The 22,524-nt window shown below is 39.3% G+C and overlaps 1 long non-coding RNA gene across 1 annotated transcript; it reads left to right on the forward strand.

Moving 5' to 3' along the window:
• Window positions 1–2,071: 2,071 nt before the first annotated feature.
• LOC113477059 lies at window positions 2,072–14,020 on the forward strand. Its single transcript, XR_003397836.1, has 3 exons — window positions 2,072–2,083; window positions 2,419–2,423; window positions 13,842–14,020. It is a non-coding gene; the product is annotated as an uncharacterized LOC113477059 (long non-coding RNA).
• The last annotated feature ends 8,504 nt before the right edge of the window (window positions 14,021–22,524 follow it).

Genomic DNA, 22,524 nt, shown 5'->3' on the forward strand with positions numbered 1-22,524 from the left:
ATCACAGAACTCAAATCCTGCCCGGGCCTGGGCCTGGGCATGGGCATGGGCCGGGGAGCGACTCGGGGCGCGGGGGAGGGTCAGCCCCCGGCCCCTGGGCCTGGCCGCGGGCTGCCTCAAAAAGCACCAGGTTATGGGCCCTTCCTGCTGTAGGAAGAAGGAACAAGACAGATTGTCTCAGGCTGAAAAAGCTCGTGTCTGGTCTGGATGTTGCCCTGCTCCTGGCAGAGGAGAGCCGGGGCCAAGTTGCAGCCCTGGCCGGGCTGGAAGAGGCTGGCTTCCCAGCCAAACCCTGGCACCATGTGCTGTGCCCAAGCTCAGGATGCTGTGTATGACGAGAGAGCAGGATTCACTCCTCCTGCCGCACAGGATGCGGTGCTGCGTGGCTGGCTGGCTGGCTGTTTGTGAAAGACATGCACCGGTTTCTGGCAAAGGGTATGCCTGTCCGCATGCTACAGGCATATGCCTGATCTCCATTGGGTATCTGCTGCATTCACACGGGGTGCTCCCCACCAGCAGTGGCAAAATTATATTACCCACTGGTAGCATATTCACTTTACCCCTCAGTTCGACCACGAGCAGAGACATGTGAGCTACCTTTGCAGTGAATCATCTCCAGCCTGGCGAGAATTGGGAACAGAAAGCCTTTGAACTTGGATAACCATAGTGAGCTCTGTGCTCTTCATAGCGCAAGTACTCCCCAAACCTCATGTGTGAGGGAGTGCCCTGAGAAGAAAGGCTGTGGAGCTGAAACTGAGCTGGAGCTGACTCCACATAGCAGCGTGCATGTGCATCATGTTCCCCTCCTTCTTTAGTTCCACTGTTCTCAAGGCTTCCCCCTGCCCTTCATTGACCTAAGTATCCCAGTTTGCCGTTATTCTGACTAACAAAGGGAGGATTGTATGTAACAGGAATAGCTTGAAGCCCATGAGATGTGCAGTTGGTGAACAGTTGAATGTAGCTCCCATCTGGGCCATGGTGTGTTTTCAGCAGTGGGTTTGTGCTGGGGGGTGATCAGTTCACAGCAAGCCAGCACCACCTCACAGTGGTGGCACCAGCCTCACAGACCACATGTGGCCCTGCCTCTGCCCAGCCCCTTGCTGATGGCACACAGGGGACTTGGGAAATTGTTGTCATCCCTTCTCTATAAACCATAGTTGGATCCCAACCCTCCTCCCCAGGTCCCCCAGAATTAAGTATGTACCTGAGGGATCTTGGCTGTATGGAGATTTTTGGCATGCAAGGCTAACTATCACACAACAGTAAGTGCACTGGGGAGTTTTCTGTTTAACACATTGTAAAACTTTTTGTTCTGTTTTTTTTAGTGTTTTTATACTAGCAAATTTTAAAGGATAGAAATCATAGGATATGTGTTTACCTTGGATATCTGAGTTTTTGACACCATATCACAGTGCAAGTTTTTCCTTTCCTTAAGGGAAGGATCTCTGGTTTTGATGGGCCTGTCCTTAGATACTATAAAATCAGCAGCTATATAAAATCTTGCGATGTATAATTTGTGAGCACTAAAAGGAATAGCAGTTTGTAGCAAGAAACTATCAGCAATTATTACATGTAGACACCTGGAGGACCACAACAACAATTCTGCCTTGGAGTTTATGCCCCACCCATAGATGAAATGGACACCCCAATAGGTTCTTCCGTGCCAAGATAAGCAGTCCTGGCATGTCCTCAAGGCTGCCATAATGTGATACGGCAATACCCTGGAGTAAACCTAATGCCTTTGTAAGAACCAACTTCTAGCAGAGTAGAAAGTGTTACAGATTAATCTTATCGATTCATGATTTCAGTTAGAGAACTTCACAATGTTTTATTGTCGTAAAGAGTGCATATTTGTAAGTGTATGTTTGAAGTATGATCAGCTGGTTATTGTCTCCTCCTTGTCTCCTTTGCTTGCTGTGCTTTTTCTCTTAAACCTGTACATATGGATTGTGATGGAAAATTAGATGTTTTTGTTTTGTGGCTTTCCTAGTAAATATATTCCATACATCATCTGGTAGTACCAAATCTTCTTCTACCACCCAAAAGAACTTTTAGTACTGTAAATGTGGAGAATAACATTCATGTCTTAAAGTAACTGAGGTCACCACTGACAGTGTTCAAACTAACAACACATAGGAGCATCTCTAGAGTTCTGCAGTAAATATTATGGAGTGCTTGCAGGCCCAGATGTGGAGGTCAGGTTTTAACAGCAGGAAGAGAGAATTTAGTAGACTGTAAGTAATTTAATGTCTGCCCTATTACCCATGCAGACAGTCTGAGGAAGGAAGAGTGATTTGTACTGGAGGAAAATCAGAATGCAAACGGGAGATATTAAGGTTTGAGTCAAAAAGGTGGTTCTTAATGAGCCTACTGTTTTCTTCTGCTTGGTTAACAAAAGTAGATCCTCTGACAGTTTAGAAAATGTCAGTTTACGGTCTCAATTAAATTGATTTAAGGGTTAATTTCTAAATAGAATTTAATTTGTGATTGAAACAATGGCTTTCTGTTGTGTCTCTTTTTTTGGTACAGACAACAAAAGGATTTGTAAACTTGTGAAAACTGTTAAAACACATCTGGTTGCAAACAAGGATAATCTGAACTTTAAAAGTTTAACATGACTGAAGCTCAGTGGTCAAAACCCATAGGAACCTAGGGGAAGAGGGTTTTCTCTAGAAGAGTAGCACAGGACTGAGGCAGGTCAACCTGAGAGATTTTGACATCTCTATTTTTGAAAGTTTTCATAACAGGTCTAACTGAACAGTACCACGGCTGACCTGACTTTCTTGTGGGTAGGCCTGCTTCAAGTGGGAAATTGGCTTGGATAAGCTCCAGACATTCTAGTTAACCAACGTTACTATGATTTTAAGGTTCCCAGCCTTCCTATGGCGTATGAAGATACTAATGGTAGCTAAAAAGTTCTGGAAAACATCATATGACATGCTTCCAGCTGGTGTCCTTTCTAATTCTTTATTTATTTCAGTTATCCATTATGTTCTCTGTTAACTGGTGGATGTTGCATATTTCTTTATAAATATATTTTTTTCTTGTCTGTGTAAATTACATTTTAATGGAATTTGATGTTTCTATTAGAATGGACAATATAATTTGATTAATTAAACTACAGAAGAATTGGGGAAGGAAATTTGTCAAAACAGGTTTTGCATTGGAAACGTTAATTGAATGCATGCAGTTTCATGAGACATGTCCTTCAAGATTTTAGAACTAGTAAGTATGTTTTTAGGAAATCTCTGCTAGCCTAAGTACAAAACCAAGCAAAATAAGTTATACTGTTTTTTCAGCACCAATTGTTTTTCCTGCTTTGAACGACATAGTTGTTGATCTGCTTTTAGGGAGTCATAGACCCATAGAACAGCCCAGGTTGGAAGGGCCCCCCAAAGATCATCTGGACCAACCTTTTCTGGGAAAGGGAGCCTCCATGTATCTATCACCATGTCCGGCTGTGTCTTGAAAACCTCCAGGAATTGGGACTCTACCACGTCCCTGGGGAGGTTGTTCCAGTGGTTGATTGTTCTCACTGTAAAAAATTTCTTATGTCCAGATAAAACTTCTCCCAGTGCAACTTGTACCCATTGCCCCTTATCCTCTCCATCTGGCTCCTTGTGAAGAGAGAACCTCCATCCTCTTTGTAGCTGCCCTTTAAGTATCAGAAAGCTGTGATAAGATCCCCCCCCCCCCGCCTCTTCTTCAGGTAGAAGAGACCTAACTCCTTCAGTCTTTCCTTATAGGGCAGGTTCTCCAGCCCTTTGATCTTTTTTGTGGCCCTCCTTTGGACTTCTCCAGTCTGTCCACATCTTTTTTGAATCATGGGGACCAGAACAGGTCACAGTACTCCAGGTGCAGCCTGACAAGCACTGAGCAGAGTGGAATGATCACATCTGTCTCTGTTAGTAATGCCCCTGCAGATGCAGCTCAGGATCTGATTTGCCTTCGTTGCTGCAGTGGGACGCTGCAGTCTTACGTTCAGTTTGTTCTCCACCAGGTGTCTTTTGGCGAGGCTGTTCCCCAAACACATAGATCCTAGCCTGTGCTGGGCTCTTCGGCTGTGTCCTCCCAAGTGCAGGACCTTCCACTTGTTTCTGGTAAATGTCATACAGAATTTGATTTGTCTGTCTCTGAATGATTTTATCAACATGTAGACAATCTTCATTTTAAAAATCCCAAGGTGTTTATGATAAATGTGGCTTTTTTGTTTTGAATGAAAGTTTAGGAAGTAAAAATTCAGGGATTCCACTAGATAGGGCAGAACATGTTCTTAAGATGTATTTAGTTTTGTGGCATTAAAGCTGTTCTCAATAAAAAAAGTTTGTGATTCCTGTAGTTTTGTACTAAGCTTAATATCTGAATTTAATGTAAAAGTTTGGTGAGATGAAGTTTTAATATTAGGACTTATGTTTCTACAGTTTGAGGTCTTCTGCATGTATGAAATCAGAGTAAAGAACAATGATCATCACTCAAATAAAATGTTTGGTTTTTCTTCATGGCAATGAGTTGCTACTTCTGTAAGATCGGATGGGTCTGAGGGAAAAAAAAAAAAAAAAAAACACAGATGGCTGGGTATCCTGTATGTGTAGAGGGGTAACTCTTACTGATATGCATAAAAAATAAGCTGATCTGTGTTTAAGAAGAAATTTCAGCTGTTGATCATTGCTGTGTATGCAAGATTTAGTCTGCTTCTTGCAAATAGTAAAATGGAAGGAACTGTGTCAGATGCCAGCTGTTACTATGTAAAGTTTGATTGTGACTCCTGATTAAACACAAAAGTAAACAAAGAGCCGTCCTTGAACATTTGGACGAGGGGTCATGTTTAGCATTGTGCCATTTCTCATTGTTTCTGTTGCTGTTCCACTAATGTCAGTCTTTTCCATTTTGAGAATTCTTGCTAACTGCTACCCAGATTAAAACCTTGCTGAAATAGTGAGTGTGCTGATCAACTTTCTATGCTAAGGTGAGGAACTGGGACATAGCAGTATATTGGCATACTCTTTGTTATTTTAATTTTTCTGCATGCATAATGGCAAGATTCTTAGATACTGTATTCCGGAGAAAGATGTGAAACTGCTATAGGATACTCTTTGAGCATAAATTTGACATGATACTAAAAAAAGAAGAAATTCTAAATGTTTTCATCTTCTCATTTCCTAGATGGTATTCCAATTCTTTATTTTTTTAAGAAGCAACGTAAAAAAATCATGTCATGTCTCTATTAAATCGTACCTCAGGTTTCTGCCTTCTTTGTTTTTATCTATCTTCCAGCTGTTTATGGTTTTTTTACAAGCTCATTTTATTGCCATCTATTGTGTCAGAGTTGTTTGAGAGTTGTTGTTATTTGTTTGAGAATGAATGCAACCTTTTTTCTTCCTCCTTGGCAGCTGGGCACAGATGCTGCATCTAGTCCCTTAATACCTTGTGTCACTTGGAATGAAATGGACTTTTGGTGGAGCATCAATGAAAAGTCAGTATATTGCGTTTGTGCCTTGATTCCATTCTTACATATAGGACCTGGAAGCTTTCTTACATGCTGCAACTTAATTTGATGTATAGGACCTTTGTGGGTCCTCTTGCAGGATGCCTGATGTAGAAACTTATACAGGTGGTTATATGAGGTGAAATCATTGTCTTCAGAAGAAATCTCTTGTTGTCTATTTAATAGACTAACTTTCCTCACATTGCTTCGCCTGTCAGTCTAGCCTGTAGTCTATTCCTTTGGGAAAAAGGGCTACCCAGATCTGATCAAGTAGGTTGGTTTGGCAGGCTGCAAGGGCTTTCTGCGCATGGGCTGTAGGCTGAGGGGTTTATGGTCTTGGATTTCAGCAAAGGCTCCTTCTGGCCACACCAAATGAGCCCATGTAAAGGAGAGGAGCCGCTCAGAGGGTGCCTTCTCCTACTGCCGTAACAGTAGGAAGAAAGATGTCCAGGAGGAAGTTGTTATTGCTATAGCAATTCTGACTGTGCACTTCTGCATGGTGCCTCTCTCAATGGTTCCTGAAACTGGGGAAGGAGCAGGCTCTGGGAATAGTCAGATAGATACACATAAGCACCAATTCATGAAAGTGTCTGGATTTTTTCCATGAGTATAGGTTGAGTTGACCTGGACTTGCATGATGACCTGTTCTTTCAAGGGGTCATAAAGCTTTTAAGATTCTGCTAACAGCTCTTTCAACAAAATAGTTCACAACAAATAAAATCTTTTAAAAATACAGTTTTTCAGAAATCGGTTTCTTTATCTTCTTCCCAACATACTTTATTTGGTCACTTTAATTGAAAAATCTTTCTTTGCTTTAAGGCCCAAGTGTATAGAATCTGATCACTGGTTCTTTCTGCACTTAAGGTAATTAAGGTTCTTTCTGTCACTCAGGTAATTTAACAACTGTGTTAAAATTTTACGTGTGACAGTTATCCAAGCTGGATAAGCCTTTTTCTCACTGGTTATCCAAATGAAGTTTTTGATTGACAAGATCTGTCAGCAGATTGTCAGATCTTGGTATCATGCTTCTGCATGTTAGGGAGGAAAAAAAAACACTAAATGGTGATTTAAAAAAAAAAAAAATCCAAAACAAAAACAATAATGAGAAAACAGAGACGTGTCCTGGGTACAGGGTGTTTATCATGAACTGTTGCAAACACCTGTTTTGTCCTCGTAGCTGCGTGACCTGAAATCATGGGAAAACAGGCACTGCATGTGCACAAAACAGATCAGTTTTGTAGAGCACACAGATTTTTGGTTAACCTTATAAGTATTGCTTTCTTTGGACAGTTAAATTTTGGCTGTTATTTCAGTGACCACATACCATGAAGGTATTTTGCTGTTGTGTTACTTTAGGTTCTTTTATGTATATTGCCTTATTCTATCAGAACCATGTATGCTTGAATAGAGATGTTGGCATTTTTAGACACCTAGATGGTGCTCAATCCACTGATTAGGATGGGAACTGTGAAGAGGACTGAGATGACTATGCATTGTAGTAAAACATGGAAATGCATGCTCTTTGGGGGAAAATCTAGAGGCGTAAGAACATGATTTTGCATTGTCAGACTTTGAGTCTGACAGTATTCAAGTATTTCTATTTGACTTCAGTATTCTATATATAAAATATTTTGGAAAGACAACTAAAGCATTCTGTTACAAAAATGTCAAAACAACCATTTGATACCATCAGAACATATTTCTATGGAAGGAAATTTTAAACCAAATGGAAACAATTTTGCCAAATATTTTGATGATTTTTTTTTTTATAGTAACATTTCCCAACTGAAAATCATCCCATCAAAGTTCTGTTGATCATATTCATTAGGAGTTGCTTTCTTGGATTTAAAGGTGCAACAGTAATTGTCATTTTCCAAATACTTTCACTTTATCCTTGTAAGATTATGCTCTTCCTAGACAATAAATACCCATTGGTTTTAATGTAATTTTCATTACTTCCTTTTTTTTTTTTTGGCAGAGTTTTGAATAGTAATAACTTGGAGAGTTTGGAGCACATACATGGCATACAGAGTTCTGGAAAAGCTGAAATTTTATAGTCAGAAGACAAATGAGTGGGGGCTTCCTCAAAAGACTGATTAATGGATTTTGTTATTTTAGTAAAGGCACCCAAATTGAGTTAATCTGATGTGATTGTTATTTAAGACATTATTTGTGTTCTTTGTATAGCACGGTAGAACAGGGACATTTTTCTTTTTATGTAAGATTTAATTACCAGTAGAATTTGTTTGAGAACTAACGAGAGTAATAGAAAAATTACTGCCTCTGGCAGTGATTCATGCCAGTATACATATGCATATGATTTCTGGTAAATTAAAAACATTTTGTAATGTAGTAATAGTTTTTTAAGTACTGAGATGCTGTCCTAGCATATCTCCTCCTTTCCTTGCTCTTGGATGTGTGCTCAAGCATGTCCAGAGGAGGCCATGAAGATGATCAGGGGCTGGAGCACCTCCTGTGTGAGGACAGGCTGAGAGAGTTGGGGTTGTTCAGCCCAGAGAAGAGAAGGCTTTGGGGAGACCTTATAGCAACATTCCAGTACTTAAAGGGGGCTACAGGGAAGATGGGGAGGGACTATTTATTAGGGGGTGTAGGACTGAAAGGGTTGATTTAGATTAGATATAAGGAAGAAATTCTTTCCTGTGAGGGTGGTGAGGCACTGGAACACATTGCCCAGAGCAGTTGTGGCTGCCCCCTCCCTGGCAGTGTTCAAGGCCAGGTTGGATGGGGCTTTGAGCAGCCTGGTCTAGTGGAAGGTGTCCCTGCCCATGGCAGGGGGGTTGGAACTGGATGATGTTTAAGGTCCCTTCCAACCCAAACCATTCCATGATTCTGTGATTTAATATTTAGTTCCTCACTATATCCATCTGTATGTTGCCCATGATGGAAAGATGCTGATTACCTAACACTGACTTATTCAAGATACAGTAGATACAGGCTATTATTTCAAGTAATCTTTAGAAGATTGGCATTCTGGGTTTTTAAAAAATCAATGTAATTTGGAAAAAAAACACAACAAACTGCAGTCGATCTGGCAATGTGTAGAACCACTTGATGCATCAACCAATAGCAAGGATGCTGTCTGAACTACCTCTTTGATAAAGCCGTTCCCATGTTTTTTTGGGTTCTGACCAAGAAAGTACAGTCCTAGATTGTACATGCTTTACCAAGAAAAATGAGCATGAAAACAAAACTTTCTTGATTGTTTTCTTGCATGTGTGAATACTCGGGCCAGCTATTGCATGAATGTTTTGTGCAGAACTTGGTACAGACGATGTCCTCAGTGAGGAATATTTTTGGGGGTTTTCTTGTTGTCATAGTTCTTTCTCAAGAACGAAGATGCCACAAGTCATTCACACAGTATTTTGGCTAGCATGGCATTATGGAAAATGGCATTTTTCCCTCAGATTTTTTCTACTTTTAATTTTATTCTGTTCCTTTTCACCTGAACTTTGTATAAAATTCTAACATTTTTCTCAGGGTGCATCGCACATCTTAATATTTAATATGATAATAGTGAAAGAATTCAGTTGTATTCAGATGCTGTCTTCCTTAACAGAATGTGTATGAAATACAATCTTTAAATTATTCTCCAGGAAAATTTAAAGTTCCTGTGCTGTGAATGGCTAAATGCCAGGCTTGGCTAATATTCAGAGACTCATAATACTTAGGACTAGACTTTTCTTCAGCATCGTTTGTTACAAAGTCTTGGGAAAAGCTGCTGCTTAGATATATTTTTCTAACTTTTAAAATAAATAGCAATTGGTTAAATCACATTTAAATCTTCTAAAGAAAAGAAGCCTATGCTTCTGTGTGTGTGTATGAATGTGTTGATATCAAGATGTCAGGAATTCACTTCTGCTTCATCCCAGTAATCCTTTTTCAGAAATCCTCTTTAAAGCAAGCTGTGAAGCTATTGTGAAATCCAGAAGTATAATATTGTGTTAGTGTTATTACAAATGAATCTTCATTGAATTGCAGAACTTTTTTTTTCTTTTTGAACTTGATAGCATTTAGATCAAACAGTGTTTAACTTAAGTTTAGAAAATGCTGATTTGTAAATTGACACAATTAACTGCATTTTTTAATATACTTTGCAAGAAACTAGTATTTATTTAAATGCAGCTCCATTTATATCAAACCAGTGTGAGATTATTTATTTAAATACAGCTCCATTTATATCAAACCAGCGTGAGATTAAAAATGTCTTGTGGGATTCTCAATATAACAGAATCTCCACAAACTTCATTGCTAGGCCTTGACAGTCCTTCTTAGTCTGCTTGTGTGGGGTACCCTTGTCTGGAAATATTAAAGCCCTGTTTCTAAATCATTACCTTGTATAAAGGTAAGATTGTCGTCTTATAGCTGCCAGAGAAAGTATGTGTTTAAGAAAAAAAAAATCTCTCCCTAAAATTACAATCAGTTCTAATATATTTGCAAGAATCACTAATCCATTCTTGTATTGAAGTTTATATATAATTGAATTTAGTTCTGTGACTTTAAGTGCCTGTGAGAATAGTCTTGTATCCTGTGAGGTCAGTCTTTACAGAGTTGTCTTCATCTTTCTCTTGCACAGCATGTATTTCTGCTAACTAGTATTTGCTTGCGGAATACTTGGTAATTTTGCTTGGTAGTATTTATTTACTGGCATTGGCTTTCTCCAACAAACATACAGATATCACAATGCTCAGTTGCAGTTACAGGTAGGTGTAAACTGTTCATCGTTTTCATAAGCAGGAGAAATGTGGATACAAGTTTCTTCAGAGCCTTGGTGTTGGAGAGAATCAGTTTACCTTGTGGGTAGCTGCTGTTGATGGTTACATGTTCAGTGAATGTTAAACACTTTTCTGCAGGCTATGTTAGAATAGCTGTGGAAGATTTGAAGGGGGGGGGGGGGGAGGGGGGAGTTGAGAAGCCATCATTTATTTGCATTGTTAATCACAGCTAAGAACAGGGAAACTGAGAGTGGAAGGGGCTAGGTTCAAGCAATCACTTTTTGTCAAGTTTTGGATTTAATCACTAATGGAATTCTTCATAAATTCATTTATTCACCAAAATGTGCCTCCCCTTATAATCAGTGTTTTTATTTATTTAAATAATATCAGGCTGCTTCCTTCTTAGGAAAATGCTTTAAAGTCACCACAGCTCAAATTAAGTGCTTAAGACATAGTAGAAGCTGCAGTACGTCCTCGGAGTTTATAGCTTGAATTATGTTCTGGATGTCATATAGAAGGGCGTTGTGTTGCCTTGAAATTAACCTGCTACTAAGTTCCAGAAAACATCTCTGACTCATCTAAAATATCACAGCATTTTTTTTTAGTCCAATAGATTGTCAAATAGGTTTTCAAATTAATGGTCTTTCTATGTAAACTAGTTTTGAAGGGAGTAACATTTATTGATTGATTTAAGTAGTTTTATCACTGTCTAAAGTAAATTAGATGTCTCACTCATGCTTTTTCCTGACCTGACTAATTTACAATATGAAAATAAATGTTCAAGTGTTTTGTTTACAAAACAATAAGAAATCTATTTTGTGTAGACCTCTAAATAGCTTTCCTGATTTCCAGAACTACTGAGCACATTTTTTACTAAATTTGTTGATTTATTATTTTCAGTCTATAATTTATGCGAAAAATTGCTGGCTGTTATTTGCACATTTTCCATGTGAAGGTGAATATTTATCAAACTGATGGTGGCACCCTTATCAGCATCTGAAAGCAATGAAAACATAGGATGAACATAATTCCTGCCAGCTATGGGGAGATGCAGTGTTGGGCAACCAAGTATACTACACTTACATACTTATACAGAACTGCTTATTCTGTGATCTAGTGGCAGTACTTACTAACCTATATGGATTTTGAGGCTTGACTGTGGGGTTTTATGTCCCAATAATTTGTTGGAATCCTTGAAGGAGAAATTCTCTATCAGTGCAAGTTATTGCTACAATTAGCTAGGGACCTGGTGCTTCTGCAACTTCTGTGGGTAATTTATTACAAGATTGGAAACCTTTTCTGCTACCCTGGGTAATGGAAGGTCATGTTGTGTGTCAAAGGGAAGGTAATCTACCCTGATAATAAAACATTATACTGAAAACACTGTTATGATAATAGACCACTCTTCATACCTCTTTTCCTCTCCTAATGTCACACGTGGTAACCTTAGCCAGTGCTCATCTGAGTTACTGAGTTTTAAGCCAGATGTTAATTCCACATTTAGAGTAATTGTTATCTCCTTACAGCCATGTGCTTATGGGAGGGAAAGGAGTTGGTGTTTGCTCTATGAGCTTTTTTCTTAATCACAAATAAAGAACAAAAAGTGCTGCCATCACTCGTGAGTGAATATTTTCTTGTGACTTTTCATTAGCTATTAAGTACTATCTGGGGGTTTTTGTAACACATTTTTGGCTTGAAATGCAGAACCTTTTGTGATACATAAATGTACCAGTCTGAACTTACTCTCATTCAGTAGAATACATACATAGATATAGAAATAGAATAAGAGGATTGGTTTTTCTTCTTAGTGTATCTAAGAGCGTTAAGAGTTTGACTGGAAAACTGTTTAAAAATTACTGTTTAAAAATACTGACTAAATGTTAACATCTGAACTTAACATACTTGGTCTTGACTAGATTAAAACCCAATATTTTGTCGATGTTTCTCTTCTTGGAGAAAGAAAATTGATCTCTCTCTTTGTCTACCTGAATGTTTCTGATCTCCCGTCCTGTGGTTAGACTAAGCTGCTTCAATGCACAGACGTTCTGTTGGCACATTTATTGAATGACTTGTGTTCACTGGACAAGCATGGCTTATGTTTTATATTTAATCTCATTTTTCTGTCTGATATTAAATGATATATTGTCTGGTCAGATCAAAGTATTGCACTGTATGCTGGGATCTACAGTTTGGAGAGTAAGGGTGTATGCACCGTAATTTTAGAGGTGGAGGCCATACACGGCTCAGAAGAAATATTTATGAAGACTTCCATATCCTGTAACTAATTAAATAGAAAAAATACAGAAGGAAGGATCTAGTTCACTTGACTTTCTGTGCCTTAGGTAGCATTCATAGTGTACAAAACAAGCTGCATTTATTTTTTTTGGAGCCTCTGGTAAGATAATCACAGTAGTCTGTATTTGAGCTTCCTGAAGCATTTCATGTATTTTCCAAAGGCACTCTATTTACAATCCTAAATGTCTAAAAATAATATTCAGTACTCTGTTTTATGCACAAAGTAGGATGGTGGGTTTGTTATGTGTTCCAAATTGATTTTATTTTTTTTTTTTTAGGCTCTAGGTTTGACTAATAAGCTTTGCATATATTATAATTTTCTGTGCCGCTGAGTATTCCATTGTAATTTCAAATATCATTGTTGTCAAAATTGATGTTTCAAATTTGCTAAACTAAACATGTAGTGCTTGGCTCAATGACCTTCCCTTATTTATAGCAATATGGTGATGGGAGGTGCAGTGGGGGATGTTTCTCACTGCTGACTGAGTTACAAGAAACAAAGGTTTTTGGATAAGCTGTAAAGCTGATAGAAATGGATGAGAGGATAAAGTTTGGAGAATTACTCCAATATTCCAAGTCCGGTAATGTGGATTGTTTAATAAATTAGTTACGGTTTACTGCTGTCTTTGTGATGAGATGACTGGATCCTATCTAGTTTCAATATAGGGGTTTATTACTAGATTCATTTTGGACATATGATGCTTAAAATCTTTCTCAAAAAGTGCAGGTTTACTTGAGCAAAAATCAAGAGGCAGAATTAATCATCTTTACTAGAATCCATGAATCACTTTTGCAAAGTAAAAGTTTGTTTGGAGAATGTTCTGTACGCTCAAGATTACTAGCCTGTCAAAATGACCAACAAAGCTTCACCTCGCATAGCCTTCAGAGAACTGTTTCTTGAAGTCTTTTCTAAGTCAAAATATCCCACTTAATATTTTAAAACTGTATGCTGTCAATGCATTTCTAATATTTGATCCCTTTTCTCCTAAGGAACTGGCATTTTTATCATTTCCGTATTAAAAGAATAATATGAGTACTGTAACTAGATATTTATTAAATTTAAATCTTTAGTTTCAGAAATAATGCTGTGCTTCAGAAATGTCCTATCAAAATCTCATCATGATCCACACTAACCAGACTGCAGTCCAAGAAGCTGGAATACCCTACAGCTCTTTGCCTTGTTGCTTAAAAAAACCTAAGCACTGTTGCTTCATCAGAGACAAATAATTTTCCATTGACAAGTGGGAAATAGTTGCATCCTGCAAGGCTGCTTAGCACCCAGTGGGTTTCTAAATGAACAGTTATAGTCTCCACAAGGTGCAATACAGAATCACAGAATCGTCTAGGTTAGAAAAGACCTTGAAGATCATCCAGTCCAACCATTGACCTAACATTGACAGATCCCAACTACACACCACATCCCTCAGCACTATGTTGACACAAATCTTAAACGCCTCCAGGGATGGGGACTCCACCACCTCTCTGGGCAGCCCCTTCCAATGCCTAACAACCCATTCTGGAAAGAAATGCTTCCTAATATCCAGTCTAAACCTTCCATGGCACAACTTGAGCCCATTACCTCTTGTCCTGTCACTTATTACTTGGTTAAAGAGACTCATCCCCAGCTCTCTGCAACCTCCTTTCAGGTGGCTGTAGAGGGCGATGAGGTCTCCCCTCAGCCTCCTCTTCTCTAGACTAAACATCCCCAGTTCCCTCAGCTGCTCCTCATATGACCTGTGCTCCAGACCCTTCACCAGCTCCCTTGTCCTTCTTTGGACACACTTGAGTCATTCAGTGTCCTTTTTGTAGTGAGGGGCCCAAAACTGAACACAGGAATCGAGGTGTGGCCTCACCAGTGCCAAGTACAGGGGTCAGATCCCTTCCCTGTCCCTGCTGGCCACGCTATTGCTGACACAAGCCAGGATGCCATTGGCCTTCTTGGCCCCCTGGGCACACTGCTGGCCTCTGTTTAGCTGGCTGTCAATCAACATCCCCAGGTCCCTCTCTGACTGGCAGCTCTCCAGCCACTCCTCCCCAAGCCTGTAGTGCTGCTGGGGGTTGTTGTGTCCCAAGGGCAGCCCCCGGCATTTGGCCTTATGGAAACTCCTCCAGTTGGCCTCAGCCCATGGCTCCAGCCTGTCCAGGTCTCTCTGCAGAGCCTCCCTACCCTCGAGCACATCAACACTCCCACCCAACTGGGTGTCATCTGCAAACTGACTGAGGGTGCACTCGATCCCCTCGTCTAGATCATCAATAAAGATGTTGAACAGGAATGGCCCCAAAATCGAGCCCTGGGGGACACCACTTGTGACTGGCTGCCAACCAGATTTAACTCCGTTCACCACAACTCTTTGGGCCCAGCCATCCAGACAGTTTTTTACCCAGCAAAGTGTGTGCCCATCCAAGCCACGAGCAGCCAGTTTCACCAGGAGGATGCTGTGGGAAACGGTGTCAAAGGTCTTACTGAAGTCAAGATAAATAACATCCACAACCTTTTCCTTATCCAATAAGCAGCCTGCCCTGTCGTAGAAGGAATAAACCCATGCTGACTGGACCTGATCATCTGGTTGTCCTGCATGTGTTGTATGATCACAAGCTAAACTGCGTCTGTTCTTAGAATGGAAGGTAACCCCTAGCCATGCTGAAGAGAGAAAATTTGGCCACAGCGTTGGACTAAAACTTGAATCTTTAGAGAAAAGTATAATGGAATTTGTAATGGCATTTCACAGCAGGCCAGGCCATTTTTAAGAACTGTTCAGAAACAGCAGCACAGCAAATGGAACGGTATATATATCTGCCTCAAAAGGAAGAAGAGAGAAATCAGCCTTGTCAGGATTTCAACGTATGGTTTCAAGGCAGTCCCCACCTGGTAATTGGACTGCTGAGCTATCCAAGTGTCCTGGTGAGCAGTTGGCAGGGTTTTGGAAGTGAAAGCTTAGCAGAGAGCTATTATTTCATCCGTGGCAAATTCTGTTTCTAGTTCCAGCAGCACATCCTTGCCCAGTGCCTCGTTAACTGAACAACTTGTTCGATTGGGTCCTTCACTGGTAACCCTCTCTTTTAACCTCTTCTACAAGATAACATTGCAGTTGCAACTCCAATTAAGATTAAAAGAACGCTTTTGTTTGGACATCTTTCCTTTTTTCTTTTAACCCTGACCTTCTGAAAAGGACTCCCTTCTGCAGAGATTCTTTACACTTAGAATTAAGCCAATAACTGCTTTTATTTTAGAAGTATAGCAACAAAAACTGAACTGCAAAAATAGTCATAGTTAACTATGAATGGCACTGATAGCGTTGTGGGAGCATGAAGAAGGTGGTGTTTGGGAACTGAGGGTAAATCATGCCTGACCAATGTGATTGCCTGGATTTATGAACAAGGGGAGAGCAATGGGTATTGTTTACCTCTACTTTAGGGAGGCTTTCAACACTGACTCCCACAGCATTCTTGTATCCATGTTAGGGTATTGCAGTCTGGGTGGGTGGATAGCCATGCACCTTTAAGACTGTTTGGATGCTGGAGCTTAGGGGATGGTATTTAATGAGTCTTCAGGGGTTCATTGTTTTCACATCTTTATCAATGACCCAGAGGAAGTATCAGTGCTTCCTCATTAAGTTTACAGATGACACCAAATCAGGGAGCCAGTGTGCTGAAAGGCATGGCTACCATCCAGAGGGACCTCAGAAGCCTGAAGGAAAAGGCCAACAGTAGCCTTATGAAATTCAGTAATGACAAATGTGTTGTCCTACACCTGGGAAGGAGATGTTCCAGCCACAGAACAGGCTGGGGACTGACTGGCCAGGGAACAGTTCTGCCAAAAAGGGGCTAGGGAGCCCGGCAGACAGCCAGCTGTGTGCCCTGGCAGCAAGGAAGGCCAAGAGCATCCTGAAATGTCCAGCAGTTGCTCAGCCACCAGATTGAGGGGAGGTTGTTAGACCACAGCTGGAGTACTGCATCCAATCTTGCCTCCACCCCCTGTGCAAGAAAAACATGGATAACATGAAGAAAGGTGATTGGGGATAGAAGTACTTGCCCTGTGAGAAAAGTCTGAAGGAGCTGGACTGGTTCAGCCTGGAGAAGAAAAAGCATTGAGAGAACCTAATAGCAGCCATTCCCTCAAAGTATCCAGGGGTGCCCAGCAGGAGAACAAAAGACAGCAGATGTAAAGTGAAGGAAAAGATGTTTCTCACAGGGACAGCCAAGCAATTGAGCATGTTTCCCAGAGGCTAGTCACAATCCTGGTGTTCAAGACTTGACTGGACAAAGCCTGGTCTGATCCCATTGCTGACCTGCCTTTTAGCAGGAAGTTGGATTAGAAACACCCCGAGCTGCTTTCCAACATGAGTGATTCTGTGATCGTTTTGATTGGGTGGTCATCCATGCTCTCTTCTTTGAAAAGGGTACAAGCACAGATTGATGAAAGGATACAGTCAGAAAAAAAAAGTTCTCCTTTCCTAAAAGCAGCCACAGGAGAGGGTGGGGGGGGGTGTGTGTGGGTGTGTGTGTGTGTATATAAATGTGGGAGTAATTTTCAGGTTTTAGATTGGTTAAAGAAAATTGAAAGAAACTTGAAATAGGCACTCAGAAGCTTTTTCTGATCTAGGGCAACATGCACAGAGACAGTTGAAGTTTTTATTGGAAGTTTTGAGATATGGGACACAAAGGAGCAAGATTTGCTTTAGAAATAAATTACAAATCCTTGTATCTGATCATACGACATGTATCATATACACTGAGTCACTGTCACCAGTTCTCAAGCATGTTTTCTAATGTTCATCAACTGTTATCCCTCTCCTCTGTTCTTTCTCTCATCTCTCATAAAGTATCTCTAGTGCTGTTCTTCTGGACATATTTCTTCACAATTCCATTGCAACTCATATTTGTATATTAGCAGAGAAACCAAGTAGTGGCTTGTAGGTTTCATTCTATAGACTTTTTGTGAAGACTGTTTAGGGACTCTGAATAGAAAATTCAAGGAAATAATACTGGGTTAACCAAGAGTCTTATTTATCTGTTTCCTTACACTTCTCTCCTCCTGTCCCAGCCACCACCCCCACTCTCCCAAACAAATCCTGCTTCCAGGAATAGGCTTTTCTTTGGTTTTAGAAAACAGGCAAGTGTCACTGTTGTTGTGCTGTAACTTGAGGTGGCAGTGCTGAAAATGTGTGTAGTCATGGAGTTTGAGGAACACCTTTCTGATAAAATAGTGCGTCCACACCCTTCTGTGCATCCTGTGTTTAATTAGACAAGTCAAGGCTACTCCCTTGTGAAGTACTTACTACTGTATCAAAAACACATCTGTTGTCAAATGTTTCTTTTTTTAGTATTAAATGGTATTTGCGTGCAGCTTTTGCTTCACCTTTATTGGTGTTTTTACTGAGACCTTTATAGAGGAAAAAAGGATGTAGATACATACATATATATGGAAATATGTACACATATATAAAGATAATCATTCCCTCTGAAATAATTCTGTACATGGAGACTTCCTTACTAATGCTAATAAAAGTTTAAAGCAAGCTAAAATGATTATTTGCAGATATTTTTTAATTAGAAAAACTTTCCATTTTTAAATTATATGTAATTCTGAAAATTCAGTTAGGGAAATTCATTTGGTGCACAGTTTGCAAGTAATAATGGGAAATTCTGAAAATCATGCTGTTTCTACCTTAATAAAAAAATTATATTGGTAATTGGAAGGGAGAAGTGGTAAGAAAATACAGTTAATGAAAGGAGACAATGACCTGTTACGAAAACGATCCCTCATTTAATATAATATTACTGTATTGTAAATCAGTATCTCACTCTTGCACATTGTGTCCTTAAATAAAAGCATCGTGTACTTCATTTCAGAGTTATTAACCACAGCGGGCATCTTAGAGATTGGCTACTGATCACTTGCCTTAATCTATTAAATACAATTTAAACTAATAAGGAAAAATACATTTTACTTTATACCTTTTTAGAAATACTTGAATATTCTAACCTGTTGGCCTCTTCTTTGTAACTGTTTTGCTTGCACAGGTTGTGTACTGCGATCCTCCTCTTTGTGTACGTGCTCAACGACTTACAATTTGTAATAGCCATTATGTTTCGCAGTATGTTGCCTATAACTGTGATGTGATCTTTTAATACATTATATTTGTTCACAGTCACAAAGACAAGATGTTGACATGTTTGTAAAGCTGTCTTGGAAAGATGACTTACACCTTTACCATGTTGTGATACTGGTAAATGCAAAGTGGTGCTGAGAAAAATACTGCTTGGGCAGATTTAATTTGAAGACATAGTACTGTGTAGTTAGTTAAATGCAGGTATTTCTACACAGTGTTTCAGCTTCTTTTCTTACACTTTGTTTAGCAGAGCACAGATACAAGAGTGAAGACTTGAAGAGGAAATGGATTTTTTTTATTTTCTGGTCAGGCATGACATAAGTAAACATTTTGAAATAAAAATATCTAAATCCCCAAGCAGCTATTATTTTCTAAAGTACCTCTGTTGTGATTTCATTTTTCCTTAATAGCTGTTGTTTCAGACTTTGCTTCTCGTAGGCTTCATTTTTATGAGGACACATGTTAGGTTTTCAATTGTGCTTCAGGGAAGGAAAAAGATGAACTCTTTGAAGGTGGAGGTGAATGACTGAGTATTAAGGGAAATACTGTTTTCTAACCATAACTCTGTGGTTTTTTACTATTATGTGGGGGCATTGTTGACTTAACATTAGCTAGTAGTGTCCATTCCCTGTGAGTCTGTGGTAATGTTTTGGCCCTGGCATTGTTCCCGTATTAATGCCCAACCATTCTTTCTATTTTCTACTGATGTGCATCTGTTACCTTGCGTAGCCATCCACCTGCGGTGGCTTTGGTCTGAAGCCATCACACTGAGTCTGTTACCCATTGAGTACATACTTTTGATTTAATTGGGAGTTAATTGTGTGACAGATGCACATAAGTAGGGATCACAAAAAGTGTTTGGGGTGTTTTGAGTGTGCATATCTAAGAGAGTGCTGAGTGAATATATTCAACAGTACACTCTTGCTTGGGACCTGCTGTCACTAGCTTGCTAGAAGGTGCTTGCAGAAGATAAAATCATACGTGTTCTCCGTTATAATTTCAGTGTGCTTGGATGACAAAAAGAAAATGCCTCGTTGCATCTTTCAGCCATTTTTCAGTATCTCTTTCCAAAGAATAGTGAGAAAAATAGTAAATTGTGAAATGCAGTTTGAGTTTTCATTTGCAATTATGTTTATTAATGAACATGATGAGTATTAATGAATGCTGCATTCCTAGGACCTTTCCCAAGGTCTGTAGGAGCTGTTTGAATGTACTTGTATGCAGAAATGCTTTCCCATTCTGTTTCTGGAGAGTTTGCTTAGTACCTTCTCACTGAAGAGTCCTCTTTGTTTATGCAGCTTGCTCAGCCTCTCTGAGTGGGGGCTATAACAAACTGTATCCATCTAAATTAGTACTGTGGTATTCCCTCCTCCTCAGAGCTAATGCTGATCTAGTTCCCTGCAGAGCTGATGGAACTCACTAATCCAGAAAAAAAACAAAACAAAACAACCTTTTGGTAGGTTGGCCTTTTGTCAGGTTACTGGCTGACCTCATGGCCAAACATCAGACTGTCTGTGCTGGTCTGAAGGAGGCAGAGTGAAGGTCTGTGCCTACCAAGGAGGGTGGCAAAACTGCAGCAGCTCCCCTTCACTCACACTGCCCTCAGTTCCTTTGTGCCAGCTTCCGTAAATAATCATCCATAAAATACAGGAAGTGTTTAATTTGTTGTTAGGCTTTTCATCTGTCAGTCTGTCTTCAGTTACTGCTGCTGCTTTTAGGTTAATGTGAAGTTTTATGAAAAGATAGCCATATATTCTCTGCCACACTGGTATTTCGAGCCATGCCTTCAAATGGTACATGATTGGTTTTGGTGTTTATGCATATTGAACTGAAAATACACATCATTAGAGTAGCTGATCAGCTGACCAGCCTGTTCATCAACCTGAAGATCTCTGGATTAGTGCTCTTTTAAAAGATTGACATATATATGTCTGAATTAACAAGGTCTTTTCATAGTGTGTGTATCTTTACTACATGTTGCTACCTATTTCACTGTACTTTCAAAAGAGCTCTGCAGTATCACAGCCCTAATGTTAGTACTAGCATTTAGTACATTTTAGTTCAGAAACTCTTGAAGTGTAGAGAGTACTGAGGTTTGGAATTGACACTTCTCACAACTGTTACTGCATATAAAAAGCTGGGTTTTTTTAAAAAAAAGAAAAACAAAAACAAACAAACAAAAAAAACCCAAAAAACACACCACAAACAAACCAACCTAAAACTGCCAGTTTGTTTATATCTTGACTTAACAACTTTTATATAATTTTGAAAGAATTTGAGTGTTGGTGAAATGTTTCCCTGGCACCTCTCAATGGGGAAAAAAGGATGTTTTATAGTCATTATAGTATTGGGTTTGAGCTTTGAGTTCAGCTCATCCTTATTTTAAGTGATATATTGAATCTCAATGGAACCTTAGTAAACAGTAGTACCAGAATATAGAGCTAGTCTTTGAAGTGTGTTTAGAGAATACTGGAGATGTGCTGATTTAGCTGTAGAATTAAGATTGTGTTAAATCATATGTGAAGACTTCATTTGGATGTCAGTGTTTATAAAGGTTTAAAGCAATTTTAAAAGGAAAAAACAGTACAACTTTCTGACTATTGATCAAAACTGATCTGATGATGTTTTCTAAGTACGTATCTCATCTTTCTCAACCACTGTTGGGTGTAGTGAGAGGAAGAGAGAAAAAATAGAACAATTAATGCACCATATGTACAAAAGAAAAAAAACCAACGGTCTGTAGGTGTTACACTGAACAAGAATTTGTTTTAGTCCCATCTATGTTTCTTTTATATAGATAGCTTTTACTCATTTGTATTTAATTTTGAAAAACTTGTACCCGTAACGTAATAGATACTTGCTTTTTGTTTTCTTTTAAGCTTATATATATATATATATATATATATATATATATGTAAGGTATTTTGTATCTTTTTGGAAACCCTTCCTTTTTTTCAGAAAATATTTTCTGTTTCTGCACAGTTTTACCCTACATATATATATGGAGTGATTAGAAATACATCCATTATGAAGTAACAAAATTACACTACATCTTAATTATTTGGGGCTGTTTCTTTTCTAGAAGAAATAAGTAGCTTCCCCTTCAAATCTTGCGCTAGGACAGCAGCTGCAGATGAGAATGAGCTTCCATATTTAATACATTCTATTAACTTCACACATACAAACACACACTCACTCACTCACTCACGCACCCCGGTGTCACATTATAGGTGAACAGGCCCTAATTAAAAGCACGCACCATCTGCCGGTGTGTGGCAGCAGGGTGGCACTCCATAACCATCCTGATTTCTGTGACTGAAATGTATTATTTATGAGCTCAAAGAGAAAATATGCCGCTTGGCCAGTGGAGGCTGCATTAGGAGCTGGATAGCACCATCTAATGGTACGGAGTGCTGCTGGCTGTTCATCTTTCCTCTTCTTGCTCTCCCCTCCTCAGTCTCCTCCCCCGGTATTTTTATTTTTCAACATCGCCTTTGGAGTGGTTTATGATCGTGTTTCAGACAATTTTGTGTTTCATGTTTCACTTTTATACAAGACTGAAAATGGTTGTTGAAATATTATACTATTTGTGATGTTTGCAGCAACCTTTTTTTTTCTCTTTTCTGCACCACACATAGGGTTTTTACTTTCTGTAGTAAAAATGATACTGATGTGATGTGGTGACAGAGAAGTGGGACATTATCAAGAGAGCTGAGCAGGATCAGTTTACTGCCATTTCTCCTTCCCCTCCCAAGCATATGTGTAAAGAAAGTATCTACTGTTGAGTCTGAAAAATTTATTTTAATATTGATATTGGCCCTGGTTTTTATTGAGCGGTACATTACAGACTGCGTAAAGGTTCTTTACTAGGTTGAAAAGGAAGGGGAGAGATTTGGAG

Source organism: Athene cunicularia (assembly GCF_003259725.1).
Source record: "Athene cunicularia isolate RWA chromosome 2 unlocalized genomic scaffold, athCun1 chr2_part1, whole genome shotgun sequence".
Classification (NCBI taxonomy): Eukaryota; Metazoa; Chordata; class Aves; order Strigiformes; family Strigidae; genus Athene; species Athene cunicularia.